This window comes from Notolabrus celidotus, chromosome 8 (assembly GCF_009762535.1).
Source record: "Notolabrus celidotus isolate fNotCel1 chromosome 8, fNotCel1.pri, whole genome shotgun sequence".
In the NCBI taxonomy this organism is placed as follows: domain Eukaryota; kingdom Metazoa; phylum Chordata; class Actinopteri; order Labriformes; family Labridae; genus Notolabrus; species Notolabrus celidotus.
In genome coordinates, this window is record NC_048279.1 from 29,871,792 (window position 1) to 29,881,573 (window position 9,782).

The 9,782-nt window shown below is 39.6% G+C and overlaps 1 long non-coding RNA gene across 1 annotated transcript; it reads right to left on the bottom strand.

Annotated features, from left to right (window-relative positions):
* Window positions 1-726: 726 nt before the first annotated feature.
* On the bottom strand, window positions 727-3,678 carry LOC117816838. Its single transcript, XR_004632031.1, has 3 exons — window positions 3,552-3,678; window positions 3,279-3,351; window positions 727-888 (listed from the first exon to the last, which is right to left on the bottom strand). It is a non-coding gene; the product is annotated as an uncharacterized LOC117816838 (long non-coding RNA).
* Between the last annotated feature and the right edge of the window lie 6,104 nt (window positions 3,679-9,782).

Below are 9,782 nucleotides of genomic sequence, written 5' to 3' on the forward strand. Positions count from 1 at the left end.
AGACCAATATATATTGATGAAAAAAGCGTGATATGTCACCTTTAAACACTCTTTCACACTTATCTGTTCAGTCAACTTATATTTAACCGGCACCGTGAAAGATTTTATCCTCTTAATGTGGAGAGATAAAAGACATGGCAAGACACAAAAACAACACACCAACATGCAATGACATCAAACTTAAGATAGAAATATTACCTATTGAGAGAGACTTTAGATATTACAGAATTGATCACATGATATCCTTGGCATGTTACAGGTTACCAGGTTGCACTGCATGTCACATGTGTCCTGCATGTAAATGAAACATGAGCTGTTTTTGCAGTTCATGTTGGAGAAGGCAGTTTCATTCTGACTACATGATGGATGTTCCCCCAACACATCCAAGGATTCAGCCCTGCCCTTTGTCATGTTAAATCTCTTTCTTCTTATCGTTTACCTCTTTGTCTTTTTTATGTTTGCCTTGATATTTTACTTTGATGTTGTCTGTTATTTTTCCACAGTTTCTGCATAGCATCATATCTGCCCTCCTTCTATAGTTATATCCAGATTATGGTGGGTGTTGTGTGTTTGCATGTGTTGGGGTGAAGGGTTCTTGCAGGTTCAACCCTTAAAAGCAAAACTTTTTTTTTTGCAAAGCATCCTATTACTCAAGCTGAGGGAAAATATGTTCTGAATATGCTTGCTGAACATGTACTAAGACAAAGATACAAATCCAAGACTGTGTTTTATACCATTTTGTCAGGAAACATTTTATATTTCAATACAATTCAGCCGTGTAATCTTTGGTATCTCTGAAAAACTGATGAATGACCCACTGGGAGGCCACAAGTCACCAAGAATGAGCATACAATCTCTCCAATCTGTCTGTTCGCATCTCCCGGTTAGCTTAGGAAAAAAAAACAAATTAATGTAATTAAAAAACTTGAAATGTAGTCAAAATTCTAACATTTTCTCAAACAGGGTTACCCCCCCCACTCCCTACTATACCCCTGTAAACATTCACTGAACACAACCAGAATAGCCAGGTCCTCATTATTTAGCTAAGCTGAGCTGGCCAGACATTAGTTGTGGTTTGACATTGAACAGTCTGATTTAAGAGTGTATCAGATGGCAAAGGTGTTTCCCAAGCTGTCAAACTATTCTTATATGGCGCTGAAAGTGCCAAATGAATGAAAGATTCAGTCTCTTAACATCCCCTCTCCTCTCCTCTGTATGTTTCTCCTTTATTGCACCCTCTGAGGTCAGTCTCACTCTGTTTTTGTCTTTGACCTCTCTGATGATTAACATACGATTACAATTCTCCCTGCTCCCTCTGTATCTCCTCCTCTGTCTCCCTTCTCCTCTACGTCTCCACTTCTGTTATCATTCTCTCCAGCCCCAGAGGAGTAGAGAAGAGAAGGAAGGAGCCTGCTGTCCACTTTTTTACCATCCAAATGTTATTTCATCACTTTCATCAGTAGCTTCTGGCTTCAGTAGAGAGGCAGACGGCTGGAGAGAGGGGAGGTGATGAAAGTTCTTTGATAAACAAACTAAATCAGCTGCAGTCCCTGCTCCCCTGGGACCTTTTTCTTTTGGATACCATGAAATCTGCAGAGCTGTGACTCCAGTGTTAGTTTTTCTTGGTGTCACTTGAAGTATGGCTTCTCTCAAATGAAAACAGAATGCACATTGCACATAGACATGGGTTGTGGGAATAGGATAACGCCTCCTATTGATGTACGCTTTCAACACTGATTGTATATAAACCTGAACATTGCACCTCCATCTTCTCTCATTGTAAAGAAATTAAGCTGTCTTGATGTGTAGGTGTTTCAAGCGATATTGTAACCCGCTTTTTATCCAAGTCAGAGGAACTAGGTTTATTTACTGAGGAAAGGGGGTTGCAATATCTCTAGAGATATGTAGCTGCATCAGTAAGCACTTCCCACCATGTCCCTTTCCTGTTATTCATGATGCAACGGGAAAATTATTCCACTAATATTGGCTTATTTTCAGCGGGTGAATGTGCGCTGTAGCAGTCTTGTGCATCTCATAGACGGACAGTTCTCCTCCTAGGCTGCGTGCGTCCATATTTTGCTGAAATATACATTGTTGCAGCTAAAGCTAGCAGCACAACCAAACTTTGCAGCAGACTTTCGTTTCCTCCAGGACTGAGCCCGCAAAAATCAAACCAGTTCAAGATGACTGATGAGACTGTCTGGAACAAACTCAGCCATGTTGGTGGTGGAAGTTAAAGAAGTCAAGTCACTTCAACACTAGTCAGTGTTGAACACTGGATGGATGCTGTGAGGACTTTGCCTTCTTATATGAGCTCTACAGACTGAGTGAAACCTGGCTCACCGAGCTGGAAGTTTTTACTTCAGATTTATCAGAAAACATCAAAGCTGTGATAGAGCTGACATGTTGGGACATCTAAGCTGCAGAAGGTGAGCATACTTTATCATCCTGTCCCCATGAGAATGTCAAGTTCTCCTTTGGGCCACACAGGCATAAATAAGCATGTGCTGTTTAAACCAGAAGGCGGGTCATTTTGACACATTTCAAACCCAATGGGGAGCAATTAATTTCCCAAGATCAAACCTGCTAGTCATGGGTGAATATTTAGCATTTTCCAGCTGTTCATTAAAAGACACGTTTATGTCAAACTGTCTGTGTGAAGTGGTGACAGCTGCCAACTGGTGTCCTGTCTCATTATTACACATCGTTCTTGAACTCGTACTGCTAAATAAAAAGAGCATGACACCCTCAAAGTCAGATGAAGGGACTGCACTGACTGATATAGATGGAGTTAAATAAAAAATATGAACAGGTGCTGGAAATTCAAGAGAACTCAAAGGAGGAAGATATGAAAGATGGGTACAGTGTGGGTATATTTATACATTTGAAATCTTCTGCTTACAATTTGAAAGTAATCAAAATTCCAGTTTTCAATAAATGAATAATTAGATCACCTTTAAAAAAAAAATCTTGATTTAAGAATCAGTTCATATTAAACCGTGAGAACAACTTTTTACCTTGCAAAATGTTCTAAGACGTAATGAGCCTCCTGAAAGAATGAGAAACTTTACCCGACAGAATAAGCTACCCAACAGGTAATGCTCCTTGGCAGATGGAGCCTCCTGAATGAATAAAAAAAACCCAACAGATGAGCTACGTGAACCCATAGTCAGCTATACGACCTGACAAAACATGCTATGTGACAGAATGATAGGCCTGAGAAAAAAAACAGCCATCTACCCGACAAAATGAGTTATCCAAAAAGTGAGTCTTCTTACCTTCCTGAAGGAGCTGACTGGAAGAATGGGCCAGAATAAAAGGTAGTTTTCTCCAACTTCTGCAAACTCACTGCTGTAAGAAAAAAACATTGTTAATAGGCCACGGTGGCAAAATTGTCCAAGCTGTAATGAGATTTGAACCCAGGGCTAGAGGTGCAAACTGTTCAGAAGAAGGCATGTGTCACATTTGGGTTACAAACAAAAGGAGGAGGACCCATGTAGTGGAAATATTTATTAAAAGAACAAGAAGGCAAAAGATGAAACAATACTTACTTAAAAATGTCCAAATAAAAACACCAGGAAACATCAGGGAGCACAAGAAGGAGAATCTTAAAGAACCCAGAAGCAGGAAACCAGTGGGAACTCAAGAGAAGATGAAAAAAGACTCAGTAATCCAACAACATAATGGAGGAAATACAGGGACTAAATACACACTAGATAATGAGCAACAGGTGTGGACACAGGATACAGGTGAAACTAATCAGGTGCAATCAAAGTGGAGTGAAACACACAGGGACAGGAAGTAAAGCTAAACCAGACAGACAGGGAGCAAGAACTTCAAAATAAAACAGGTAACACAATAGACTAAGAAGCACAAGTGAAAATACACAAGCACAAGGTATACAACACAAGGCATGGATCCCACAATAACTACACAAGGATAACTACAGACATGGAGAGAAAAGACATAAAACACAAGGTGCAAGATTTCCTGGACTGATAGGACCAAAGTGTTGGACCAACCAGGCTAAAAAAAAGAGAAAAGGTTATGAATCATCTCTTGTTTTAAAGTTTTTGGTTGGTGGGGCCCCTAATGAGCCCTACAATGTGTGGGAATCAAACCATGTGTCCTTGCTGTAAAGCCACAGTGACATGTCCGGAGCATTAACCCATATGTCTTTATATATAAAGTCCTCGAAAGACCAACGGTTTGTTTTCTGTCATCCCCCTCTCTCCCCCTTTTTGGGACCAACAGAGAATAGAAGGGAAAAAAAGATGCATTTTCATGAAAAGGTTAGAGATGTGGAGTGGAGCATTCAGCCATTGTCAGTTTGTCACTGTCAGAGAGGCCACCAGGGAGATCCACCCTGTGAGGCGGGAGGGTTTGACACAAAGAGGTCGAGGTATTTCTAGTTTCTCAGCTCCCAGAGGAGAAGGCATCAAGTCAGAAAAGTATGTGAACGGATAGACAAGAGAAAGACACTGTGGGTGTAAATGATACATTTTTCCTCACACACTGTGCACAGTGGACCGGTTTGGCTCTGCAGGTAGAATATGTCACAGCAAGAATTTCAGACTGGTTCTGCTCCTATAGTTCCAACCACTATACCAAATTTTACTGGGAGATTTTAATACAATGACTCAAAGATGTTTGCAGTCTTTTGTGTGTCACTTATCTAGATTTTTGATTCATTTTTTATGGAAATCTAACAGAATTATAGCACAAAATCAATACATATGCAATCATTTAAACTCTTCTAAATATTCATACATAAGACTGCAAAGATAAGGGGTTGTAGACAACAAATGGCGTCACAGTTTTGGTAGAAAAAAAAAAGCATACAAGTATATGCCAGGTAATTAAACATAGCTGAGTCAAAAAAGACGCAGGGTACTGGCTCAAAAAATAACACAAGAAAGGAAAACTGAATAACAGGGAAAGTGACTGTAACAGACAGGACGTGCAATATTATGCTAAGTTTGCTTTCATGTGTGTTGAGTTCACTTCCTGTTTTATTTGTGTAACCCTGGTGTTCTGATATTATGTCTAGAATTACTTCCTTCCATTGTTCTGGTTTCCTGCCTTTTTCCCTACACACCTGTGCCTCTTTTGCAATCAACCAGGCCTGTTTATATACCCCTGTGCTTCCACCTACCCTCTGCCAGAATTTCACTGTCACCTTAGTGTGTTTATGCTATCAATCCTTGTTTTCTTTGTCTTTGTTTGCCCTTTTTCAGACATTTGTTTGGATTTGGTAGATTTGGCCTTGCTGGATTTGTTTGCCTTTGCTTACTGACTTGCTGTGCATGACCCCTGGACTTTTAATGAAAGAAACCTGCCCTCTGAACTGCATTTGGTGCCCTGGAATTGTCTCTGCTCCTGAGTCGTTTTCACAGGAAGTAAGTCAGCACACAAGACACAAGGTAAGAACTACAAAGATACAACAGGAAATGAAGACTAGAATACAAAACAAGGATAATTCAAAACAAATGCAACTTCTGACAGGAGAGTGTCTTCAAAACCCAGGAGTTGTAGAGGTTCATTTTATATCTGGAATATATTTGCATTCAGATCATCTCATGCTATGAGACATAAACTTAACACTGCATGACCTGTTAAAGCCTGTTTAATGTGAAAACTTTATGATATTGCAAATTCTACAAGTTATGCCACTGAACACTGAGCTGCATAATTGTGACTGTTCTTTTATTGTCAACAAAGGCATTTTTTCAAATTGAGTTTTGCCATGCATTGCTCAGGATCAGTTCTGGCTTCCAATATGCCAAAAACCCCTGGTGGAGATATTTTGGCTTCACTTGTGCACAATGGAGTTGTCTTTCACTGAAACCTTAGTTTATACCTCTTTCAGTACATACTTTCAATGTAAGCACCTTGTTTGAGTATCAGAGAGGAGAGGACGTGCGGTTTAGTATGTGATGGAAAGAGAAACTGAAATCTGGCACAACATTTTCCCACAAGGTGTCACTGTGAGAGTGGGTCCACCTGTTTCTTTCCTTTCTTGTCAAGGAACAAATCATAAGGAATTGTTTCTTTTACATTTTACATGAGGTGTGAGTGGGCTGTAAGTGAACATGTGCATGTGTCTGCTAACATCTGAGACCCTTGCTTCCCACATCTAGGTGGTTGCCATGGAAACTATCCCACAAGTGCAAGCAGCAGCACATCTCTGGAGTGATTCAAGGCAGGCAGAAAGAGCCCTGCTGAAAAACACATAGAAGGAAATTATGTTTTAGTAGACGCTCGGGAAGCAACAGTTCATCAGTTCAGACTGAGCACAGAGGAGAAAGTGCACCTGGAACTATGGGGGCGGCAGGGTGTAGTTTGCATGCAAGGCTAATACAGCTAGTAACAAAACATGTAGCATCATAAAACCTGACGGAGACTGGGCCGCAGGTTCAGCCAGGCAGTTAGGTTGAGCCCTTTTGTGCAGAGGCTGCAATCCTCGGCATTGTTCAATTTGCACTGCAGCGTGTCATTCTTCCTTCTCCCAGTTTCCTCCTCTGTCCACTTTCCTAACCTCTATGAAGGCTTAAAGGTAAATAATTGACTGAAAATCAAATCTGACAAGACAAACTATAAAATAGTCAGAATTGTCTCAATATCTACTGGTTGACATCACACAAAATGTGCCAGATCTTTTTGGGAAGATCTTTCCCCTTCTCTACAGAGCTGAAGGTACAGATTTACTATTTAGATGATTTTCTTATGTTTTGGAAACATGCTCTCCAAAATAACTTGATGATGAACTGATCCTAAATGTTTTTCTTTGACTGCAATTGGTATTTTCCATGTATCTCTGTATTTAATGTTTGGTTCCTCAATCAAAAACCAGTGTGGACCCTTTTCTAACTCCAGAGAGTCCAAGGTACATATTATATTAATATATTAAGTATACATATGAATGACCAGGTTCATTTAAAACATTGTAGAGACCTGTTTTTTTTAAGTGTCTATTTACAGATACTGATCGTCACCTGCACATAGATTTTCTACCTGATAATTATTCCCTATCAGATGTTTCTTTTAGTCTAATATGTTTATCTGTCCTTGAGTCAGTGTAACTCCCTCCAGTCAAGACACGGACACAAGGCGTTCCTTTTCTTACGGGCATTTATTTCACACAATCTGTGCCTTTGAGCATGCCGTGAGAACTGTAATAAAAATCATAAAATCAGCTTAATAAAGCTTCAACACAAATTACATATACACATAACACACTACTTATCAAATCAAATCAATATACATAGAAACTACATGCTGTTTAAAGGTGCTGTGAGGAACTTTTGTTTTGTATCTATTCTGGCGCCCCCTTGTGGACAATGATACCTCTTATCTCTTGCCCTATACATGCAAAAGTAGTGTTTTCAACAAAAACACCATTCTGTTGTCTTTTAACAATCAACTTTATCAGGCAATGTGATTATTTTCCATGAAAACAGTCAAATAAAGGCTGTTTCTGAGGCGAGATGTCCATCATCTGGTCTGACACCTACCCCCTCAGGGCGGTTTCAGGCATCAAAAATGACAACAGAGAAGATGCCAGTGTTGTTGCTGATGGCCTTGTTTGCCATTGAAGGTCATAAAGAGGCATCAGTATCATTTTCAGTCTGTTTCTCAGCCAGTTCAAAACTCCTCACAGGGCCTTTAACTTATAATCACATCAAAGAAAATAATTCGGCCACACAAACAAACTTTAACACATATCTCATTGGCCCCATGAACTGAAAGGGAGTAAAAATGAAATTTCTGGCTTCCCAGGTCTTCCAATGTGCAGCAGCTTTCTCCTCTCTGCATTAACCTTGCTGCATGGCAAGCATGAGGTGCATCCTGCTAAGCCCCGCCCCTTTCTCATGTTCTGGAAGCTTTCACTTTCTATGTGGAACAATTCTTATTAACTTTATATTACACAGCTATATATTTTAACCTTAAATTATTCTAGTTTTTAACTTTAATTACTATATGAGTTGAAATGAAATGAATCTATAAACTTTAATCACTGGCAGCTACAGGCTACAGTCAGAGCACACTTTGACTTTTGGAATGTATAAGGTGAAAAAATGTTTCAAAAATAGCTGGGAGTAAAGTTTTTGGATATTTTACTTCATCTCCTTTTTTCTATTTGGTTGATTTGCCCACACCTGATGTAGTGACACTGATTAGGCGTTCCCTGGTTGCCACACCATTTTAAGTTCTGTCTGTCTTCTAAAAATGTTTGCCTGATGGTCTACTACAGAAATGTTGCCATTAAACATTTTATTTGTAAGTTGGACAGTGTGCGGGATTCTTGCATCTCAAAGTTTTATGTTAAGATGAAATAGCAACATTTCTGGTTTGTCACATCTCCTGATAAGTTACCTTTGTTACTTTCCTTAATGTTTCTTGTTGTGTTTCCTGTTTTATTTTGAAACATACCCATGTCTCGTTCAAGGTGTCTTGACTTCCTGTTTCCAGCTCCTCTGATTACTCTAATGAGTCTCACCTGTGTCTTGTTTTCCCCTCTCGAGTGTATTTAGGATCAGTCTTTCCTCGTTTTGGAGCCTGTTCGTCTCTTGTGACAACGTCGCAGCATTCCCTTGAGTTTCCTTTTGTTTTTATTCAGCCTGTTGATTTAGATACCTCTGATTGATCACCTGTATACTGAACAGACTTTTCAACTTTAATCATTCCCTTTGAGTCTTGCATTTGGGTCTCACTCTTGGTTCAGTCTGACTCAGTATAAATACAAAGTCTTGAATATCCCATCACACTTTCATTGTGAGTCTTTCCTCTGTCTTCTGTTGTTCACTCTCTGCTCCTGTTGCTCCCTCTGCATGAAAGCACTCACAGTTCCACTCTGATCTCTTATTTATGTGACTGTTTTAAACCAATTTTATGCATAAAGTTCCTCAGTTCAATTGCCTTCCTGCATACAAAGTTCTACATCAAGTTCTTACTTCATTACTTATTAGTGGAGAGGAGAAAGATGAATGACTGAATAATTCATCTGCTCAAAGAAGAATGCAAAATATGACAGGATTGATATTGTTGGGAGAAGTTGATTTCAGAGGCTTAAACAGAGGAACATCAAAATAAATGTAAGACTTGTTTCAGAGTAATCCTTCTCACATGCCTGAGTAGTTTCTCTAGAAGAGGTCAAATCAGGATGTTTCTCTCAGACAGTTTAAACTCAAACTATTTCTTCACTAAATCACAAAACATATACACACTGTTTCAAAAATCATCTTTAGTATTGATCATAATATTCAGCCTTTATTGTGAGTGTCTTCTGCCTTTTTAAGTGGAGCCTGCTGCTCTGTGAAGCTGCACACTGACTCTCTGCAAAGCCTTTTTAAAACCTTTAAACGCACAATAACAATTTCTGTCTTGTCATGTTTAATGCCTGCAGCTGCTGCAGTGGAGGTAGATGTCAGATCACATGATTAACAGCTAGCTGCATTAAGAACTGGCATTTTAAATTTCCCACTCCACTCTGAGTGATGCATTCGATTGATAAAAGAGGGCAGGATGAGATCTCCTAAGGAGAAACTACTTCACCTTGTTCAGGACAAGATTAGCAAAGAAAAGAGAGGAGCAACTTTGTCCACACGAGGGTGCCAAAGTCAACAAAAACAGAGTTCCTCAGAGGAGCTTCCCTTTTAAATATTCCTTAAGGGCCCCACCCCCACAAGTGCCAGCCAGAGAGCTTTCTGTTTTTTATGCTCTGAAACTGTGGAACTCTTCCTGTGGACATTAAAACAGCGAGCTCTCTGGCTATTTTTAAA